Here is a 17,522-nt window from a genome sequence, read left to right on the forward strand (position 1 = left end):
TAGCCCTACCAACTCATCATCCTTCTTAATGGTGCATAGAAGAGGTTCTAAATAAAGAAATAATAAAGGGGACAATGGGCATCCCTGCTGTGTCCATTTGCCCACCCCAAATGCATCCGTTAGGCTTCCATTTATCAAAAGCTTAGCTGTGGGAGAATATAAAGCCTTTAAAGCATTCAAGAACCACCCCCAATACCAACATATTCTACTGTTTGAAACAGGTAATGCCAGTGCATTTGGTCAAAGGCTTTAGCTGCATCTAATACCACTAATATGCCCTGTATATTCATAGATTAGGCTCTAGCCATTGCCAACAAAGCTCTGCGAATGTTCAAAACCGAATGTCTGCCCTGTACAAAACCCACCTGCTGTGGGGAAATGAGATTAGGCAGCAAAGGGGTCAAACGATTAGCCAGTAGACGGACCAAGATTTTAAGTCCACATTTATTAAAGAAATGGGGCGATATGATTCCACCTCCTCCCTCGGTTCATTAGGTTTCAGAATCAACGTAATGGTGGCCTTATTCGCATAAGGTGGAAAGATACCAGTTTCAAAGCCCTTGCATAGTATCGAAAAAGAGGTTCACATAAATGCGGTGCTAACATTTTATAAAATTCAGGGGGGAAACTCGTCTGGTCCCAGCGCAATGCACACACATTATTGTTTTATCGCTTTCTGAATCTCTGGGCCCTGTACGGGTTTATTTAAGATTTCATGTTGCATGGCCGTAAACTGGAGCATGCCCACATCCTCTAAATAGTCCAGAAAGCAATGTTACTTACCGTAACAGTTGTTATCCAGGGACAGCAGGCAGCTATTCTCACTAGTGGGTGATGTCATCCGACAGAGCCCCGATACGGACGTCTCACAAGCATGTCTTGCTTGAAGAAACTCAGAAGTTTCGAGATGCCCGCACCACGCATATGCCAGTGCCTTCCCGCCCGATGGTCCGGGCGTGTCTCCTCAGTTCAGGTAGCTAGCAGAGAAGCCAACCCAGGGGAGGTGGGTGGGACCTGAGAATAGCTGCCTGCTGTCCCTGGATAACAACTGTTACGGTAAGTAACATTGCTTTATCCCAGGACAAGCAGGCAGGTATTCTCACTAGTGGGTGACCTCCAAGCTAACCTCAATGGGATGGTGGGAGAGTTGGCAACTTAGGAGAATAAATTTTGTAACACTGTTTGGCCAAACTGTCCATCTCTTCTGGAGAAAGTATCCAGACAATAATGAGAGGTGAATGTATGAACCGAGGACCAAGTGGCAGCCTTACAAATCTCCTCAATCGGCGTCGATCTGAGGAAGGCTACAGATGCTGCCGTTGCTCTGACTCTATGGGCTGTGACCCTACAGGGAAGGGGTAATCCAGCCTGGGCATAGCAGAAAGAGATACAAGCCGCCAACCAGTTGGAGATGGTGCGCTTTGATACAGGTCATCCCAACTTGTTTGGATCAAAGGAGACGAAAAGTTGAGGAGCAGTTCTGTGAGGTTTGGTGCGATCCAAGTAGAAAGCCAAAGCACGTTTACAGTCCAGAGTGTGTAGAGCTGATTCTCCAGGATGAGAATGAGGCTTTGGAAAAAACACTGGAAGTACAATGGATTGGTTGAGATGAAATTCAGAGACCACTTTAGGTAGGAATTTTGGATGAGTGCGGAGGACAACCTTGTCATGATGGAATACTGTGAAAGGTGGGTCCGCCACCAAGGCCTGAAGCTCACTGACCCTGCGAGCAGATGTGAGGGCCACCAGAAAAACCACTTTCCAAGTGAGAAACTTAAGTGGAGCCTTTCTCAGAGGTTCAAAAGGAGGTTTCATAAGCTGAGAAAGGACGACATTGAGATCCCAAACCACTGGAGGCGGTTTGAGAGGAGGATTGACATGAAAAAGTCCTTTCATAAATCTGGAAACCACAGGATGAGCAGAGAGAGGTTTCCCTTGCAGAGGCTGATGGAAAGCCGCAATAGCGCTCAGGTGGACTCGTATAGAGGTCGACTTGAGACCAGACTGAGACAAGTGTAGAAGATAGTCCAACACAGAGGATAGGGAGGCTTGCTGAGGCTCCTTAGAATTGGAAATACACCATGACGTAAATCTAGTCCATTTTTGGGAGTAGCATTGATGAGTAGCAGGCTTCCTGGAAGCCTCCAACACATCCCTCACCGCCTGGGAAAACTGGTGAGGAGTTACGTTGAGAGGAACCAAGCTGTCAGGTGGAGAGACTGCAGGTTGGAATGAAGTAGCGATCCCTGATGCTGAGTAAGCAGTGAAGGAAACACCGGAAGGAGAAACGGCTCCCTGCTGCTGAGTTGAAGTAGAAGGGAGAACCAAGTTTGTCGGGGCCACCGAGGAGCAATCAGAATCATGGTGGCGCGGTTGGACCTCAGCTTGACCAGAGTCTTTTGTATGAGAGGAAATGGAGGAAACGCATACAGAAAGCGATTCCCCCAATCCAGCAGAAAAGCATCTGCCTCGAGGCGATGAGGAGTGTAGATCCTGGAGCAAAATTGAGGCAGCTTGAAATTGTGGGGAGCCGCAAAGAGGTCTATCTGAGGCACCCCCCATTGAAAAAATGATGAAGGGGTGTGGAATGGAGCGTCCATTCATGAGGCTGGAGTAGACGACTCAAGTTGTCCGCCAAGACATTGTCCTTCCCCTGAATGTAGACAGCTTTGAGGAAGGCGTTGTGGCGAACCGCCCAATCCCAGACTCTGAGAGCTTCCTGGCAGAGGGAGGCCGAGCCCGTGCCCCCCTGTTTGTTGACATAATACATGGCCACCTGATTGTCTGTGCGAATCAGGACCACCATGTCGTGAAGCAGATGTTGAAATGCCTGAAGAGCATTGAAGATGGCTCTGAGCTCCAGAAGATTGATTTGATGGAGTCGGTCCGCACTGTTCCAGAATCCCTGAGTGCAAAGCTCATCCAGATGCCCTCCCCAGGCATAGGTCGAGGAATAGGTTGTGAGGACCTTCTGGTGGGGAGGAGAGTGAAACAGCAAACCTCTGGATAGATTCGAAGAGGTCATCCACCAAAGTAGAGACTGCCGAAGAGCAGGAGTGACGATGATGTGTCGAGTCAACGGATCTGACACCTGAGTCCACTGAGATGCCAGGGTCCACTGAGGAATTCTGAGATGGAGTCTGGCTAACGGTGTCACATGAACTGTAGAGGCCATGTGGCCCAGGAGGACCATCATGTGTCTCGCTGAGATGGACTGCTGAGAAGACACAGACTGGCAGAGATGAAGAAGAGCATCCATGCGCTGAGGAGGAAGGAATGCTCTGAGACGTATGGTATCCAGGACCGCCCCGATGAAGGGGAGCGACTGTGTAGGCTGTAGATGAGATTTGGGAAAGTTGATCTCGAATCCCAAACTCTGCAGGAACAGAATCGTGGACAGGGTCCCCGAGATGACCCCCGATGCCGAGGGAGCCTTGATGAGCCAGTCGTCGAGGTAGGGAAATACCTGAAGACCCTGGTTCCGGAGTGCAGCGGCCACCACTACCAGACACTTCGTGAAGACTCTGGGAGACGAAGACAGGCCGAATGGAAGCACTCGATACTGCAGATGCAGATGTCCCACCCGAAATCTGAGGAATTTGCGAGAGGCCGGATGAATGGGAATGTGAGTGTAGGCCTCCTTGAGATCCAGAGAGCATAACCAGTCGTTCTGCTCGAGGAGGGGGTAGAGAGAGGCGAGGGTCAGCATGCAAAACCTCTCCTTTACTAGGAATTTGTTGAGGACCCTGAGGTCCAAAATGGGTCACAGGTCGCCCATCTTCTTCGGAACAAGGAAGTACCGGGAGTAAAACCCCTGGTTGTGTTGGTCCACAGGGACCGGCTCGACGGCCCGGAGCCGGAGCAAAGCCTGGGCTTCCCGAAGAAGAAGGGCGGTCTGGGTCAAGTTGGAAGGATACTCTCTTGGAGGGTGGTCCGGAGGGACCCGATGGAAATGAAGAGAGTATCCTTCCCTGATGATAGTAAGGACCCAGAGGTCGGTGGTTATGGCCTCCCAGCGATGATAAAAATGATGGAGACGCCCTCCGATGGGAAAAACAGGGGGAGGCAGAACGAGGCTGGTTATGCCCTCGACGAGACAGTCAAAAAGGCTGAGGAGCCTTAGGGACAGCAGACGGCTGAGACTTTTGCTGAGCCTTCTGAGGAGGCTGCCGCTTCGCAGGAGCTTGCCTCGGCTGATAACGCCGCTGATAGATCAATGGCGGTCGAGAGGGTCGAGACTGCTGAGGCTTAGGCTTCGGCCTAAGAATGGACTGGAAGGACTTTTCATGATCAGACAATTTCTTCGTGACCGTCTCGATGGATTCGTCAAAAAGATCCGCCCCAGCACATGGGACGTTTGCCAGGCAGTCCTGAAGATTCGGGTCCATGTCAATGGTCCTCAACCAGGCCAAACGGCGCATCGCCACAGAGCAGGCTGCTGCTCGGGCCGAGAGCTCGAAAGCATCATAGGCAGATTGCATCAACTGAAGACGAAGCTGGGACAGCGAAGCAACCACCTCCTCAAACTCAAACTGAGCCTGGGACTCGATGTAGGGCGTGAATTTTCAAAGCACAGGTAAAAAAATTCCAAGTAGGTGGCAAAGTGGAAATTATAATTCAGGACTCGGGACGCCATCATAGAATTCTGATAGATGCGTCGTCCAAACTTATCCATGGTCCTGCCATCGCGGCCTGGAGGCACCGAAGCATACACCTGGCCAGGATGAGACTGCTTGAGCGAGGATTTGACTAGGAGGGACTGATGAGAAAGCTGAGGTCCCTCGAAGCCCTTATGATGCACCGTGCGGTACCGAGCATCTAATTTTCCAGGGACCGCAGGGATAGAGTAAGGAGACTCAAAGCACCTAATGAAGGTCTGGTCGAGGAGCTTGTGTAGAGGCAGGCGTAAGGACTCGGCCGGAGGACGAGGCAAGTGCATGGTATCGAGGTACTCCTTGGAGTATCGAGACCCAGCATCGAGGGTAATGTCCATGTCATCCGCCATCTGTCTGAGAAACGAGGAAAAGGACAGTTGGTCTGCCAACGCCGGTCTCCGAGAAGGACTAGAAGAAGTCGAGGCTTCGGGCTCCACAGAAGCCTGTGAGCAACAGGGCGAGTAAAACACCTCGGGGTCCTCGAACTCCGGGCCCGGAGGAGGAGACCCAGCCGAAGCAGAATATCCCATCCGAGGCAATTTCTTTTGAGGCGAGACGGTCGAGTGCCGAGAGGAATGCCTCGAAGAGTGTCTGGATCGATGCCCCTCTCGATGCCTGGAAGGGGATCGAGCCCTCCTGTGAGAGTACTGGTCCCCAGAAGCCTCCAAGGAGCAGATAGGACTCGAGGCCATCGATCGGAGAGGCGGAAGAGTCGGCGCCTCCCCAGAAGCCGCCCAGGCTTGACAGGGGGTTCGGAAGAACTCGTCCTGCTTCCTGATATGCCCAGGACTGGAAGGCCTCGAAGGTGGACGCCACACTGTGTCATGGGGCGGGGTAATAGGTTCCAAGGGAGGTAAGTCGCTAAGTGAAGCTTTCCTCGAGGGAATAGGCTCCAAAGGAGGCATATCACTAAGGGAGGCCTTTCTCGAGGGAATCGGTTCCAAGGGAGGCATTGCACTACCCGAGGACCGCCTCAAGGAGCCGGACACTGCCCGCCGCTCCTCCTCGCCGAGCAACGAGGTCGAGCGGCGCGGCGGAGGAGGAGGGGGCGGCCCGCCCCTCGGAGTCGGAACTGGGAGGTCACCCTGGATCGAGGCAATCAGCCGGGGTCCCATGGTGGACATGAGTTCCACAAACTGAGCCTCCAGAAGGGACCTCAACGAAGCCGATATGGAGGGATCCGCACCAAAAGGGGGCCCTTCCGCACGGTCTCCGCGCTCTTTCGGTGCTGCGTGCTTCTGCTTGCCAGCCTTCGGCACTTTAAGCACCACCGGTGGAACTGTAGGGGCCGATACCTGTTCCGAGGAGATGGAGGAAGGCACCGGCGCTGAGGCCGAAACCGGTGTGAACGAGGCCGGTTTCAGAAGGCCCGAAGCAGCCGGGGAGGCAGATGGTTTCGCCGACGGAGTCGAAGCACCAGTGGATGTCGAAGCTGAAGGATCCAACGAAGCTTCCATCTTGAACAAGGACTCCCACAGCAGGCAGCGGCGCTTAAACGCTCGCGCCGTCAGAGTGGAGCAAGGCCGGCACGATTTCGGAAAGTGATCCGGACCCAGACACTGTAGGCAGCGTCGATGTGGGTCCGTGAGCGAAATCGCGCGCTGGCACTTGCTGCACTTTTTAAAACCGGTGATCGGCCGGGACATAGGCCGGAAAAGCTCCGCTGCAAGGTCGAAGGCGTGGGGCCCAAGCCACGCGGCCGACCCGGTGTCGGAAGAAAAAAATTTTTTTTTTTTTTTTAAAGAAATCAAAGAAAGAAATAAATGCACGGGAGAGCCAAAAGAACCCAACCCGCAGCAAAATAGAAGGCAAAAAACAGATTAAATAGGCGCAGAATTGAAGTAAACTTCTCAGCTCCGCGGAAGAAAAAGAACTGAGGAGACACGCCCGGCCATCGGGCGGGAAGGCACTGGCGCATGCGCGGTGCAGGCATCTCGAAACTTCTGAATTTCTTCAAGCAAGACATGCTTGTGAGACGTCCGTATCGGGGCTCTGTCGGATGACATCACCCACTAGTGAGAATACCTGCCTGCTTGTCCTGGGATAATATCTGGACCTTGATAAGGACCCGGGGTAGAGTAAAATGTTGAAAAATGCTGATAAAAGGCTTCGCAATGTCGTGGGGCCTCATCGAGTAGGCATCGCCCCTCTCCCCCCCCGCCCCTCCCCCCTTAATCTTAGCTATATATCTGTCATCCTGCCAATTTTTTGTTAAAGCGACCAGGATTTTTCCTGTCCTATTCCCATATCGATAGGATTTAAATTTACAGTAAAAAAAACAAAAAAAAAAAAGAATTTCTTAGTATGCTCATGTAACAACGCATTAAGCGCAACCTGAACTGATTGAAGCTCCTCCTGCAGTACAGGTGAGGGTTGCCTAAGATACCGGGCTTTCAGGGTTACATAGTGTTTTTCTAACCATAGGATGCCATTCATTATCCGTTTGCGACATGACAAAAGATAAGCAATGATGTCCCCCCGAAGAACTACTTTAGTTGTTTCCCAAAATAATGGGGGTTTTCAGAATTTCCTCAATGAATATGCATTGAAAGCAGTGCATGCACATAGATCTCATGTATATTCATTGGGGAAATCCTCAAAACCTGACTGGATTCCGGCCCTTGAGGACCAGAATTGCCCACCCCTGCTCTAACAAGACATAAAAAATAGTGATCATTCTTACTGATCTGAAAAAAACCTGACAGGTCTGTCAGTAACTGTTACCAACAGGTCTGCCTGTTTGGCACAATATTTGCCCTATTAAAAATAAAAATGCTGTCCCACGCCTCCCCCTCACCAATGACAGTCCTCTCCGACAACCTGGAATGGAGGCAGGAGGGATGCCCAATCCCTCCAGCCACCTCAAAATCCCCCGCAGCAGTCAAAACCAGCAGAAAGGATGCCCACTCCCTCCTGCCACCAGATGCTGCCCTCACACCTCCTCCATACCCGTCTCAGAAGTTGACAGCAGGAGGGATGACCGGTCCCTCCTGCTCTGAGGCCCGCCACTCCATAATGGCAGGCCTTCCCCTTCCCGGTGCATTATGTGATGCATGGGGAGGGGCCTAAGATCCTGATTGGCTCAGACACCTAAAGACCCACCGAAGGGAAAGGGGGTCCTGGTGCAGAGGGGGAGCATCCGGTGGTAGGAGGGAGCGGGCATCCCTCCCGCCTCCATTCCGGTTCATCGGGGGGAGGGAAACCGGCTCTGGGCATGTGTCAGTTGCTCTCAGAATGACTAATTGAAGGGGACCTCGGGACCCCTGTGCAAATAATTTGTATGCAAATTATTCTTGAAACTTCAATCGCTGTTCCAGAGTCATTAAAGAAAAAAAAAAAAAGGCCAACAGCGACCCACACAGTCTTAATGACCGTGTTTTGTGCATCTAGCCCTAAAACCTCAAGTATAAATTGGGCTTTAGAATTTAGAATGCCAATTCTCTTAACATGTTAAAGGCATATTAAGCTCTACTGCTGCTTGATGATTCCCGCCACCCCCACCCTTAGTGCCATGGGCTTGTTGGAACAACCAGATCTTGATTCATTTTTTAAACTGCAGGCAACAGGGTTCCAATCCAATTCCGATAGCTTCAAAAGTGAATTGGTAGGAACAGTGAAATAAAAGAACAGAATTATGTCTAGTTGTTTTCATTTCCAGTAGAGTTATTTGCATAGGGATATAAACATAGTCACCCTGCAGTATAAAGGAACAAGTTTAAGGCCAAGCAAGCACAGGTGTATTTGACTTATTAGTAACAAAGAAACTAATTTATTAACAAAAGCCCCCCAAAACAAAAATGGGGCGAAGAGGCGTGCACAGATGTTACTCTGCTCATAAAAAAGGGGTCCTAGCTGATTTAGCATGCTAATGCTTTAGTAAATGAGGGGGAAAGTGTGCTAGATAAATTAGGCACAGAATTATATATTGAAAGCTACAAGTTTATATAGTTTTGAATCAGTTAAACAGCATCAAAGGCTGTGGAGTTGTCAATCAAAATTATATGAATATAGTAGCACCACCACCAGAAAATGAGTGCTGTTAATATGAAAACTTTAAACAATAATAAAATATATTTTTGTGACTTTTCCCGCTCATGGGCATTGGGAGGAATTTCTCTGGGATGGGGGAAAAGTCACAGCATTTTTTTCTATTATTTAAAGCAATGGTTCCCAACCCTGTCCTGGAGGACCACTAGGCCAGTTGGGTTTTCAGTCTAGCCCTAATGAATATGCGTGGAGCAGATTTGCATGCCCGACACCTCCATTATATGCAGATCTCTCTCATGCATATTCATTAGGGCTATCCTGAAAACCCGACTAGCCTGGTGGTCCTTCAGGACAGGGTTGGGAACCACTGACTTAAAGCATCTTTCTATGGAGCAAGTAGTAACAGAGGGTGACACCAATAAAAACTGCCTTTATATAAAGGAGGGATAGAACCTTTTAGAATGCTCAAATAGATTGATGTAAGGAATAAAGCATCAACAGGCTTTCACTTCCCCATTAAAAAAAAACCAAAAAAAAAAACAACCTTACCATGCAAAAAAGTCTGATTCTAGTTTCATCTCAGTAACAGCAACATGAACTCTCTCAAAGCCAAATATACTGTATAGACCAGTGTTCTTCAACCTTTTACACCTATGAACCGGCAGAAATAAAATAATTATTTTGTGGACCAGCATCGGTCCATGGACCAGCATTTGAAGAACACTGTGCTAAGTCGTGGGCCAGACCCGAGGTTGGAGAGTAGCACAGCGCGGACAGGAGTCCGTCGGGTGATCAGCTCCAAGACAGAGAATACACCAGCGGTGCGGGTCTGTAATAGAAATAACCCGACTGCACTGGGAACACTTTTTAAACCCGGTGAGAGGCCGGGACATAAGGCAAAAAGATGGCTGCGACCGTGCGAGGCCAAGCGACCACAGCGAACCGGGAGCCCCCAGTCACCGAAGGAAAAACAAAAAATTTCACAATCATGGAAAGATGATAAGGAACAAACCGCACAGCGACTCCCGATAAAAATAAAGAAGCCACGGTGCTAGAAAGGCACTTAGAGAACACAGAGAAGAGAGACAGGGCTTTCTGGCTCCGCGGAGAACTAAGAACTGAGGACCACGAGGAGGGGATGCTCCCTCTAGTGGAGCAGGAAGGCACGCATGCGTGGTTAGTACTAGCAAACTTGAGATCTTCAATCAAGTTTGCTTGAAACGCTGTCCATGACGGGGCTCCATGGATGACGTCACCCACATGTAGAGAATATGCTGCCTGCTTTTCCTGGAATAAAAACACGCTATGGCTTTGTAAAGGGTGGGGCAAGGGGGTAAACGTTCAAGAGGGGGAATTTACATCTGTACTTTTAAAATGGCTTCATATGTAATGAATTTAGGTAATATTTTTAGAATAAATTTTGTCTTCAGGCCTATCTACTTGAGCTCCACAAAAAAAACCATCAGGAGACTCAAAATGATCCAAAACACCGCGGTCCGCCTCATATTCGGCCTGAAAAAATGGGAACACGTCTCCCCTTTCTACCACAAACTCCACTGGCTACCACTGGAATCCAGAGTCCTATTCAAATTCGCCTGCTTTTGCTATAAAACAGTGTTTGGTTTATCCCCAAGCTACATCATCCCTCACTTCCTCCTGAACCACATCATCAAGAACACCCGATGAATTCAACTCTTTGTCTACCCCTCCCTAAAATTATGATACTCTAAAAAATTCCTTGACAAAACCTTCGCCTTCCAAGCTGCCAAGCTAAACCCATGGCTAACCCAAATGGCCCTCAAGGCCCCCAACTACCTCGGCTTCAGAAAAATGCTCAAAACCCACCTCTTCCAAGACCAGGATCCTTAATGCCCCGTCCTAACTAAATAAACCTCCCCCCCTCACCAACTCCCCCTTCCCCCCCTGGCAACTATGATCAAGTTGGTCTTGAACCGCTGTTTACTCTGTTTTAATTGATGTGAACCACTTGTAACTCTACTTAATTGATGTGAACCACTTGTAACTCTATTTAATTGATGTGAACCGCCTAGAACTCTTCGGGGTATGGTGGTATACAAAAATAAAGTTATTATTATTATTATTATCAGTTTTCAGATTTTTACAAACAAATTCATTAATATTTAAATTAATAAAAAGTGATCCAAATTACTAATTTTGTCAACATTTTTTTTTTTTTGGGGGGGGGGGGCTCAGCATATTGTGTCAACAAGTCAGGCATCTTTTTTCAATTAGTGGGGCCAGATTGTAGCATTTATTACCAGGACAAGCATGTTTATGTAGGAATATTGAACAATTTAGGCCAGTATTCTTCAACCACCGGTCTGTGGACTGGTGCCGGTCCACAGAAATTTCCTGCCAGTCCACAGGGCCAGCACACGCATCAGGCCCAAAACAGTGTTCTTCAACCGCCTGTCCACGGTGCGATCGATGCGGCGTTATCTTCGAGCCAGCTCCCTCTTCCTCACTGATTCACTGCACAAAGCAGTTGTTCCTGCGCGCGTCCTGCGCCTGGACTGGAAGCCTTGGCTTCCAGATGAGGCGTGGAATGCCCACAGCTTTGTGGGCCTGAAGATAACACCAGGGGCGGGATAAAACGGCCAGGCAGGAGCAGGCCAGAAGGTAAGGCACAGCATGGAGGGAGGGAGACAACAAAGGTAAGGGGGAATGATTTTATTTTTGAATTTAGTGATTGAATTATGTCAGTTTTGAGAATTTACATCTACTGTCAGTGTGCTTTGTGTAGTTTAATTTTGTGATTAACCATTATGTGTTGTTAATAAGATTATATTATGTATCTGTGAAAAATAAATGGAAAAAATAGTGTTACAATTAGTACTATTATGGGGGCGGGGTCTGGGGTGGAGATTGGGTAGAGATGGGTGGGGTCTGGCCCACGACTTAGCCCAGTGTTCTTCAACCGCTGGTCCATGGACCGATGCCGGTCCACAGAATAATTCTTTTATTTCTGCCGGCCCATGGGTGTGAAAAGGTTGAAAAACACTGATTTAGGCAACTGCTCAAGACTCATTTGTTGGCGAATGAATTTTTGTTGCTGAACTGGGTTATTTATGTCCATGTAAAAAATATTTAACTTTTTTCTTTACTGAACTTTTCAAACTGCCATGTATATATAATCAACGTACAGGATATGGTGTAACTCAGTGGTTCCCAAACCCTGTCCTGGGGGACCCCCAGCCAGTTGGGTTTTCAAGATATCCCTAATGAATATGCATGAGAGAGATTTGCATACCTGTCGCTTCCATTATATGCAAATCTCTCTCATGCATATTCATTAGGGATATCTTGAAAACCCGACTGGCTGGGGATCCCCCAGGACAGGGTTTGGGAACCACTGGTGTAACTTATTAACAAAGGACCTCCAAGTTTTAGTATATAGCTTAGGATCTAGAAGCTAATGAAAATAAAAAGGCAAAAAGAAGTTGGGGGGGGGTAAATTTTCCAAAGTTTTATAGGTATCATCAAGCCTTCATTTTCGCTGCATACAGTGTGCTTTGTGTTTTTTTAAATTTTATTGTTGATAGATCTTTTTGACTTGGTCATTTTAAAAGTAGCTCGCAAGCCAAAACAGTGCGGTCACTCCTGACCTAGAATATACAAGGACCTTAGTATTCTTTGTGCCACCTCGAATACATACCAGTGTTCTCCCCAGATATGTTTTCCAGCCGGGTGGGGCGGAATGGGGAAATTTGGTAGTGGGGAAAATTAACCCCCTCTTTTACTAAGGTGCGCTAACATTTTCAGCACACGCAAACTCCCGCGCTACGCGGGAAAACTAACGTCAGCTCAACGCTGGCATTAGTGTCAAGCGCATGTGGTAATTCTAAGCGCGCTAAGCACATGCTAAAACCATTTTTGCAACTTAGTAAAAGGAGCCCTAAATGTGTACTATTTTTATTAGTTATTATTTTCCAATGCTCAATATGACTTCCTTTTTTAAGGTTTGACACTTGTGCCATAATATTTTTACTAAATTTAAGAAGCATCCAATGCTAGAAGGGAATAATTAGATATTTGCCCTCTTTCAAATGGTATAGAGGTTTAAATGCAGTCATTCGGTTCAATCTAGCCATTTATTTCAGCATGAATTTAAACAAGTAAAAAATAAAAAAAAAGATAAATATAGCTCATCCAGTCATACAAGAAATGGCTCTACAGCAGGGGTGCCCACACTTTTTGGGCTTGCGAGCTACTTTAAAATGACCAAGTCAAAATGATCTACCAACAATAAAATTTTTTTAAAAACACAAAGCACACTGTACGAAGAGAAAATGTTCATCATTTATATTCTGCGGGTTTTCAAACAGGTCAAGGCAGATGACTTTATGCAATGTCACCTCAGGAACACCTATACAAAAGTAGGCAAATATACTCCCTCCCTTTTTACTAAACCATAATAGCGGTTTTTAGCACAGGGAGATGCGCTGAATGCCCTGCGCTGCTCTCGATGCTCATAGGCTCCCTGCGCTAAAAACCGCTATTGCAGTTTAGTAAAAGGGGGCTATAGACAACAGATATAAATTCTCAAAATGGACACATTTTGATCACTAAATTGAAAATAAAATCATTTTTCCTACCTTTTTGTCTGGTGATTTCATGAGTCTCTGGTTGCACTTCCTTCTTCCGACTGTAAATCCAATATTTTTTTCTTTCTGCCACTTCCCTCTTCTTTCTGTTTCTCTTTCTTTCTCTCTCCCCCCTGACTGCCTGTTTCTCTTTCCCCATGCCCCCTCTTTATTTCTGCCTTTCTCTCTCTCCCCCTGCCCCCCCAAGCCATTGTGCCGATTTCTCCATTTCCCCGATTCTTTCCCTACCCCCTAAGCCACCACACCGATTTCTCCCTGCTGCTTCCCTGAGCTAGGCCAGGCACGTACAAGCGCCGGACTCACAAGACTTCACCTCTGACATCAATTCTAATGTCGGAGAGGAAGTTCCAGGCAGCCAGGCAGCGATTGGCTGGCCCAGAACTACCTCTCTGACGTCACAATTGACGTCGGAGGTGAAGTCTTGTGAGTCTGGTACTTGTACGCGCCTGGCCTGGCTCGGGGAGGCAGGAAGAAAAAGATTGCAAAGGCAGCGCAATCGATTCACATTGCCTTTGCGATCTACTGGTCGATTGCGATCAACCATTTGGGCACCCCTGCTGTTATGGTATCCTGTCCTGACCTGAGGAAAGGTGTTTAGTCCCAAAAAACACTGCCTTATTTCAATTTCCTATTTATAAACTTTAATTAATACAGTTACAATAAATTTTTTTTCTACCTTTTGTCGTTTCTGTTTTAATCATCTTCTCTTCGCTCTCTTCTTTCTATTCTGCATTTGTCCTCGCTCCCTTCCATGCAACATCTGTCCTCTCTTTGCCCCTTCCACCCAGCCTCTGCCCTATCTCTTTCTCTACCCCTTCCATCTACTGTCCACCCTCTCTCTGCCCCTTGCATCCACTGTCTGCCCGCTCTCTGTTCCATATGACATATTCCCTCTTTCTATGTCCCTTCAATAAAAACTGTATATCCAGTGCCCTTTCTCTCCTTTGTACATGATTAATTTCAGCTTCACCCCCTCCCCTATGCTCTGGCATCTCTCTTCTCCTTTCCTTCCTTCCTTCCTTCCCACTCCACCCCAAGGTCTGGCATCTCTTATCTCCTACCCTTCTCTCCCCCCATGCCCTGGCATCTCCCTCCTCCCCCTCCCCCCATATGCGCTGACATCTCTCTCCCCCCCCCTCCATGGTCTGGAAGCTCCTTTCCTTTCCCTCCCTCCCATGGTCTTGGCGTCTCTTGCCTCTCCTCTCCCTTCCCTGGTCTTCCTTCTCCCCTCCCTCCTCCCCAATTAGGCGCAGCAGCAGCTTTTCTCTTCTCCCTCCCCCCCAAAAAATTGGGTGCAGCAGCAGAATATTTCTCTTCCCCCTCCCCTCCCCTATTCGGTGTAGCAGCAGCATTTTTCTTCCCATCCCTCCCAGCTCACAAACCCATCGGTAGAGTCGTTAGGCAAGTTGTAAGCTTCCCTCCGGGGCTCTATTGTGTGCGTGCCAGCTTCCCTTCTCTTCTATCCGAAACCGGAAGTTGCGTCCCGTGGGGGGGAGGGAAGAGAAGGGAAGCCGGCATGCACACGTTAGAGCCAAGGAGGGAAGCTTACACACTTACTGCTTTTACTTGCTTTGGGCCTTCCTTGCTGCCTTCGTGGAAACAGAAAGTAGGCAGGACCCAGCAATGAGGAAGGCCCAAAGAAAGTAAAAGCATGCTGGCAAAAAAAAAAAAAAGGCAGGCGTCATACAAAATTTTCTGCGGAGAGTCAGCCCAGGAAGGAGCATCAGCGGCAGCAGGATTCGCCGGGCGGTTCGCCAGGCGGTGCGCCCGGCTAAAAGGCCCTGGGGAGAACACTGCATACCTTAAAATTTATTAACAATTTAACCACTAATCCAATACAACAATCCACATGTCAATCTATATGGTTAAACTCCAAGATACAAATCGGCGCGTCTAAGATCCTCTGGAAGCATTGGTTGCAGGCAGGCATATGTACTTTGCATGATGTGAGCTCCAATGGGAAAATGCTAAATTTATTACAACTGCAATAATCATTTGGCATTTCAAAGTCTCAAGCTTATAAATGGTTGCAGTTGAAACAGGCCATTCAGAAAGGGTTCCCTGATTGGCGCAACTTAAAAAAATCAGTATAGCTTGCCGGGCCTATGCTTCCAGACAGATTTGCTAGGGCATCAGGCTGCCAAGTGGTATAAATTAATATCTGCATATTTGAATAATAAACCAAAAACAAGCTTAAAAGACATTTGGAGCATTGAGATAAAGCAGCAAATTTCTGCTACTCAATGGCCACGGATTTGGACTTGGAGGATGAGATGTACAGCGTCAGCATGTATGAGACAAATTTGGTTTTTTCTGTTGTATAGAATTTTCTGGACCCCAGTTCATTTGCAAAAGTTAGATAGTTCAAAATCTAATAGATGCTGGAAATAGGGACACTGGATCATCTGTTGTTCTATTGTCCCTCGGTACTTAATTTTTGGAAGTCTATATGGGGTAAAATCAACATGATATTGGAAGCTCGGAGTGGAAAAACTATGATCGTCTATAAATTTTACTTTTTGGTGGCACACGTTATGTTTGAGTTATAGGTTCGAGAGAATGTTTTCTGATCAAAGGGGTAACAATAAATTATTTTAATTGACATGGGGGTCCGTTAACTAATTTTATTAATAATTGAATGATACTTCCCTATACTTTTGTTCATTCCTTACATATCCAAGAAGGGGTGGGGGAAGGGGGGAAGAAAGTGTATTGGGTTTGTTGTAAAAGATGGATGCAATATTGTTTGATTACATTGAAACAAGGGGGGAGTGGTGAAAATAATTTTTATGGTATTTATTGAAAGTTGTAAGTGTTGTCTTTAAGATATTTTGTAATGTACTCCTGTATAACACTGTTTAAGTTTGAAAATGAATAAAGAATTAAAAAAAAAAGATATACAGGTACATGCTGTCTATTGTACCAACTGGATGTATATTCTATTGCACTTTGTGTTGGTTTTTAAAATTAATAAAGAATTAAAAATAAATAAATAAAAAGGCATCATTCTAGGAAGAAAAAGATTCAAAACAACAAAAAGTAACAACAAATTTCACAGGACACCACCAAAGGGAAACAAAAACGATGTATTTGATATAAAAATTTTAATTGCAGTGATCCTTCACAAATTGAAAGCTAATCCAAGCCATGCATTTTGCTGTGTGTTATACGTACTGACTTTATTCCGACTGCATCGCTTAGATTAGCTTTCAACTTGTGAAGAATCGCTGCAATTAAAAAATTTTTATATCAAGTACATCGTTTCCACAGTACTGTTTTTGTTTTACCACTCTAGGAAAATAATTCCCTTGTACTATGGCAAGGAGTCCAATCATAGATTCAAGAGATTTAGAAAACGAAATGTAGATCCAGTCTCGGCACAGTGGATGCCGCATAAAAAGAGATAATAAATAATTGCAACGTTTACTATAAACAGATACGTGCCAACTTTTCAATAACATAAATTCCCCTTTCTTGCTCAGAACAAACTACCACCTAGGTGTGCAAACATGAAGATAGTCAATAGAAGGATAAAAGGAAACCATGTATCCACGTCTAGAAACTAAGGCCCCCTTTTACCACTCGCGGCTTTGTAAAAATCAGCGTAAATGTCCTGTGTTTTGAAGTTCAGATATTAGGAGTTAGGTGGTGGTGCTTTTTGGTTGGTTTGGGTTTTTTTTCATTAAAAAAATAAAAACCAATGAGACGAAAGCTTTCCTCCAAACGGAAATAATAAATCCGGAGCTGCAACAAACGAAAGAAGGGCTTGACCCCGGGAGTCTCGCGCGGAGCTCTTACCTTGTTCTCTCCTTTATTTGTGCCGGCTGGGTGATACCAGAGGTGATAAGGGAGGGGGGGGGTTTCTTGGAAACGACAGAGGAGGAGAAGAACGCTCCGGCTCGCTATCACTCTCCAACACCCAACCAGAGCACTATTAACTCTGCTATTGAGCAACCGGCCTTCAACCACCCGGCTGCTTTCCCCCTTCCCGTGGCGAATAAACAAAGATGCGTGGTCATCATTGGCCGCCCCAGTCTGCCTATCGACCTCCGTTTCTAGGTCCCGCCTCCTGGTCGACGACAGAAGCGCTTGCTATTTGTCAGGAGGAAAACTGGGGCGGGACGTGAAGAAGAGAACGCCCGCGGCTTTCTGCAGTTCTGCGGCTGCTGCTGATTTCCGAGAAATTGCGTGGGAAACAGAGCCTTAAAGCAACCTCCTCAAATCACTCCCCCCACGAGAGCAATAACCATACAAA

The 17,522-nt window shown here is 47.1% G+C and overlaps 1 protein-coding gene across 1 annotated transcript in view; it reads right to left on the minus strand.

Moving 5' to 3' along the window:
* The window catches only part of STAT2 (signal transducer and activator of transcription 2), a 162,609-nt gene extending 145,300 nt beyond the window's left edge, over nt 1-17,309 (minus strand). The window contains exon 1 of the mRNA XM_033939517.1: nt 17,066-17,309. The gene's annotated coding sequence lies outside the window, so the exon portion shown is untranslated. The remainder of the gene's footprint in view (nt 1-17,065) is intronic.
* Between the last annotated feature and the right edge of the window lie 213 nt (nt 17,310-17,522).

The sequence above is a fragment of the Geotrypetes seraphini genome, chromosome 3, assembly GCF_902459505.1.
Source record: "Geotrypetes seraphini chromosome 3, aGeoSer1.1, whole genome shotgun sequence".
NCBI classification, from domain to species: domain Eukaryota; kingdom Metazoa; phylum Chordata; class Amphibia; order Gymnophiona; family Dermophiidae; genus Geotrypetes; species Geotrypetes seraphini.